This window comes from Protomyctophum parallelum (genome assembly GCF_964188405.1).
Source record: "Protomyctophum parallelum genome assembly, chromosome: 22".
NCBI lineage: Eukaryota > Metazoa > Chordata > Actinopteri > Myctophiformes > Myctophidae > Protomyctophum > Protomyctophum parallelum.
Window position 1 is genome coordinate 10305523 of NC_139714.1, and position 6000 is coordinate 10311522.

Below are 6000 nucleotides of genomic sequence, written 5' to 3' on the forward strand. Positions count from 1 at the left end.
GATTTATTTGTCAGTCTGGGGGGATAGTCGGACCTTTAGTGAGGTGACACCAGTTCAGAGGCGCGCGTTGTGTGGTGTGGTTGTGTACTGAAAATGGAGGGAATACATTGTGTAAAGAGTTTAATGTCTCCGTGTCTCATATTCATAAGGTATAAATCCTATATACAATAATTTGGTTACATTTTTAAAAGCATGATGTGATAAGGGTGGAACAAAAGTTCCCTGTAGGCTACAATAGCACTAGAATAGCACATTCATTGATGCTTAATTCCATGTCATTGCACACAGGTGCTTAAACAAACCTGTCACTCTCAACTCTGACTCGAGATATGACTGCACTGCATGAGTAAGCTCTGTAGACTTGCTTAGTGTTATATCGCGCTGCTAAAGTTAAAGACGTTGAGTCTGAAGAAGCCAAGGAGAGACGGTCAAAATACAGTCTGAAGACTTTAAGCAACTCATTCATTACTCAACAAGAAGAACCTCCGTTCCACAACGCGGCCAACGATGAACGAGGTATTCTCTTTGATGTTGCACTGTGTTTGATGATGGTGCACACTGAAGCGGCGCTTAGACATGTTTTGTATTTCCATGTAACTCTAGTCCGGCCGGCTATGGACCAATTAAAGCTATTAGACGCTTTAATCAACATTATGTTGTAGCCTATTATTAATATTTGTCAGCTGAAAGAAGCGCCGTCTCCGTTGTGTTCTTGCCGCGCCACCCCCCCCCCCCCCTTCGTCCTTCGTGGAGGTGCTGGGTTCAAAAAGTGACATAGGAAAACAGAAGGGAACCCGCACGGTGCACACTCATATGGTCAAAACCTTTGACCAGATGAAAAGACTTGGCTCGAAACGTCGTCAATAAATGTATCTTTTGGAGCATATGAGTAGAACCCAATGGTACTGAAGTTTCTGACATTTTTTAGACCCAGACCATGGGGTCCTGTTCCAGCTCTACCCTGCCACCTGGTACGCGGACATAAATAAAACAAACACCGTGGATAACGCCTGTCTGCGCTCTTTTTTTCCTTTGAGGGCTTCTGAATCTGAACTATAAGTACCTATAAATACAGCTGCGAATATCTCCTGTGGCGTGGAAGCCGTTAAGTATTTTGAAGTACTTTGTTTGACCGATTTGGTCGCTTTGATTCTTCTTTTCCTTCCTTGTTTATTGACACCTCATTGTACCGCCTATCTGGCTAGCTAGTAGCACTATAGCTATGACAGAGCAGATCAGAGGCAGGGACGTAGCCGGCACAAGCCAACCGCACATCGGGAGGCGGTACAATTGGATGTCAATAAACAAGAAGAATCAAAGCGACCAAATCGGTCAAACAAAGATTAAAAATACTTAACGGCTTCCGCGCCACAGGAGATATTCGCAGCGGTATGTATAGACCGATTCACAGAGGGGTGCCCTGGGCGCGGCCATTACTGAGGGGTAATCCATTGAGCAGGTGCTGCATAGGCCAGGTGTAGCTAATCAGTGCTGCTGCACTCAATGGTACACCTCAGTAATGGCCGCACCCAGGAAACCCTCTGTGAATCGGTCTATAATACTTATAGTTCAGATTCAGAAGCCCTCAAAGGAAAACAGGCCGTCAAACGGCGCAGATACGATGTTACCGAGCATATTTATGTCCGCGTTCCAAAAATATTTGTCAGTGAAAAAAGGTATGACAAACATTTTTCGTCATAGTTTGTCAACGAAATCAACACTAGTGTGTGCAGATGAGAAACTGAGGGCAGAGAAAATATACACTAAACTGTCAGAGGCTCTAATTTCCCCCTAATCCTTTGTGACGATTTGATTGCAAATGCAAACATGGAGTTCTCATGCCTTGTTGGCAACACTGTTGCGGTCTCCAAACAAAGTATGTAAGAAATACAAGTGGCTCGAATTGGAGACCTCAACATAAATGATGGACATCACAAAATCACAAGTTTAACGGTTTTTATTAACCAACTTCCCCACAGAGGTATTAAATCACTGGGTATATGTGAGCAACCAAAATATCAAACAAAATACATTTCAGTGGTACTTTACCAACTTAGAACAAAGGAGACTTGGAGATGCCGGCCAAAACAGGAGAATCTGGGGGGGCCCAGGCCACCCCCTGTAGGGACGTCAAAGCTGTTTCCCCCCTCCCCTAACTTACAACCAACTCGGCCATCTCCAGGCCAAACTAAACTAAATTAAGTTAAGTTAAACCGAAAACAAGTATTGACATAGTGCTGGGAGCCTGGGACTGAGCTGTTGCTGGGTCTGTGTCTGGCATGACACTGAGCTGGCTGGCTTTTATAGCAGAGGACAATTAGGGGAATCTGCTGCAGGTGTGCCAGCCTGGGTGCGTCAAGCCCAACACACACCGGCTCCGTCCGACGCGGCGCGACACGTTGCAGCGCAGCGCCGCCTGGAAAAGAGAACTGGTTCTATCGGCGCGCCAGGCGACGCGGCGGACGGAGCCGGTGTGCGATAGGTTCATTGAAAATAATGGAGGCGGCTGTGTCCACCGCGCGGCTGATAAGAACATACTGGTGATTATCGTTTGATAACATTCTATTAAAGCACAGATCACTGCAGAAAAGTGTTTGTCTTCATTATTCATATTCTGTGAATGATTCCGAAACACGAATCAAACCAGGTGGATCTGAGAGAGCCACATGATTCGACGTGGCTCCAATGTGTATATCGAACATCGTAACATGATTATTTGTAGCCTGTCCTACTGGCGGTGTGCAGTCTGTGCACAATACATTTTACACGCACGCACGCGCAGCTGGCTATAGCCTCCTGCAGAGCCATGCTATAAAATACTAGCCTGTTTTCCAGCCCACTCGACTGAGCACACTGGTTCTTTGGAGGCTCAGAGTCTGACAATCAGGCTAATAAAATACTGTAGCACTGGGCCTATGTCCTGATGTATTTCAGAGGTCAGAGATGCTATTGGCTAAGGCTGAAGGCTTGTGCTTAGTGGATTGGAAAGCAGGGCAGTTGACAAAACTTTAGCAATTTCTTTAGTTGTACAGAAATGTCACGACATCGATAAATTCACAGGCGGGTAATTAGCCAGTTGAAGGGCCAGACACCATGAATGGCTAAAGTCTCTAAATTCTCCACAAGCGTTGCCTGGCTGCGATACATTGAATCGGGAGAAAATGTTTATAGTTTATTAGCTTCACCACTTTTATAGCCTGAGAACACCAACTTTCACAAAGGGCAGGAATGTTTGAGTATTTACCTGTCTTTAAAACCTATACTTGGTCGGGGACTCCCAGGCCTCTATTAGGTCTGCTATAGTTTGTCACTATACAACAGTGGTTTTCAACCCTTTTCATACTAGGTCCATTATTTAATTGGCATTTGAGCCACAGACCACCATTTGATGATATTTTGCCTCTCAGACCCAAAACGTATAGAATATTTGTTATCGTTCCATGCTGTATTGATTGATACATTCCGAGAGATAACAGGAAAGCAATCAAAATAACAATTGTTGTGTAGACTTATTGTAAATGAAGTAATGCAGATGTTTAACAATAATTTAACTCTTGAGAACTGTACAATGACACCAAATGGACCCATTTGTTTCATTTTACACTCAAGAGTTAAAGATCTATAAGGGTCCATTTCCATTTAGCTGGGGACCATCTGGAACCCCCTCAAGGATCGCTGGTGGTCCCCGGACCACTGGTTGAAAACCACTGCTCTACAACACCAAATCTCTTAGCCGGAATTAGCCAATCTACAAGCTCACAATCTGTCGATCTGCTATTTTTGTTGAATCTTCGCCCCAGATGAGGGATGCTATATAGGTTTCATGAGATTAAGACAAAATCGAATACCCAAAACCTTGGCGCCTCACTCACTCACTCGTTTACTCCAGCATGGCGGTGTTACTGTGAAATTGGTGACCTGCCAAAATATGTGACTTCACTTCACATAAACGTACACGGAGGTCTTTAAATACGTGGCCTAAATACCACTAGGTTAAACTCTGCTAAAATGAACAAACGATCGGACACTGACTTTATGTGATGTCTCATTGTCTACTCTTGTCACACATATTTCAGCAGGTCACCAATTTCACCGTAACAACGCCATGTTGGAGTGACAGAGTGTGAAGGAGTTGCAGAGAGAAGACTCGGGCCCAGGTAAGATCATATTCCAACACATGGCGACATTAGAGTCAACATTTCTGTACTACCGTCCGTGTCTAATGTGACTATGCTTCAAATTGGCGTCATTACATCAGTGCTTCTCAGACCCATTTTGTCGATCTGAGGTAATATCCATTTATGTTTCCTACATATTTTTTTAGTATATAAAAACAGGATGATCTTTTCAAAATGTCAAGAAATCTATATTCTTGAAAAAATATAACTTTGAGAAATAGGGGAAATAGCAGATCTATGCTTTGCGCTGTGAGCAGTTTTTCAATCATTTTTATAAAATAGAGTGATTAATTCCCAGGGAGACACCAAATTCATGTCTTGCACTTCTTTTATGTATTATCCAAATCAGGCTTGTGATGGACATTTTGTCAAAAGTACCACAGACATTGAATGAGTGGACAATATTACCAGAAACACATAAAGAAATAACGGGTCTATAACGCCGACCGTGTACAAATGGAATCAAATAGATCCGTAGGGTCCATCCATTTGGTTCATTTGTACACTCAGAGTTATGGGGCTCCGAGTCCTTGCAAATACAACGTTTGAGAACAACTGTGGAATCATAATTTGTCATAGTGTCATAGTAAATCAGTCGTACTACATGAGACTTGGCATTCAGTAATTGCGTCTTATGATCAAAAATAAGAACATTATAATGGTGTGTACTGTAAAACAGGAAAATCAAAAGTTTGCCATGGACAAGCCCAAGTCTCTGCCACGGACACATTTGTGCATGTATTGTACAGACATAATTATTGCTCCCTCGTCTCTGCATGGTCCCACTGGGGAGAGGCCCTCGGGACAGGTTATGTGCTCTGCAGTCTGCTCAAGCTCGTGGCACTCGCATGCTGCACCGTCTGCCAGGCCCCAATTCTTTATCCCATTCTGACCTGAGATCAGATTCATACAAGGTTTCCGCCGGACAAACACTGGGTCTGATGAACCCATTCTGACCTGAGATCAGATTATAAAAATGTCAGTCGTTCTTCGATAAAAAAAAAATAGCAGACCTACAAGCTCGTATCGCGCCACTCGGTGGCGCGATATGAGCTTGTAGATCTGCTATTTTTAAATAGCTAAAGCACGACATGATGCTGACACCAAAATGGGTGCCTGGTCAGAATGGGTTATAGATGATTCTTCTACGTGTTGTTTGCATATAGCATGTTGAAAAGTTTGGAGTACAGTCATGCACAAGAGGTTGAAGAGGATAACCCAAAAATGGACTTGTTTCCATTGAGGTCTTACTGTATGTATTCAATTACTCAACATGGCATAACAATAAAACAAATACAATATTTACAGAGTAGAAAAGGCACGAATACAATATTTACAGAGTAGAAAGGGGGGTGGGGTGAAGGCAGTGAATGTCCTTTCTATGGGAGACGTGAGGTTAATACCTCCCTCTTTTGGCATACTGAAAGGTGGATTTTCAGGCCTGTTTTGAAGAGAGCCTTTTTTAAGAGATGTCGGGGCATTCCACACTTTGGAGGCAGTGCTGTAGAAAGATAATTTAGCCATGTTTATTCTATAGGTCGGTTTTACCCTATGGTGTTACCAGAACAATGTTGTCAGTTGTCTCTAGTATTGTAGCTGTCGCTCATTTTTATGAGGTATTTAATCAGATATTGAGGGCAAAGCCCCATTGACTATTTTGAAAGTCAATCCTGTTTTTAATTGCTTAACCCTGCCTCATACCCTAGCAAAATGTGTTGGATATAAACTAGTGTCAGGTGGTTTTCTCGTTGCAGTGATGCATTCAGAAACCCTGTAGCATGAAACACCTTCATGTCCTCTGATGTACACAATCTACACATCC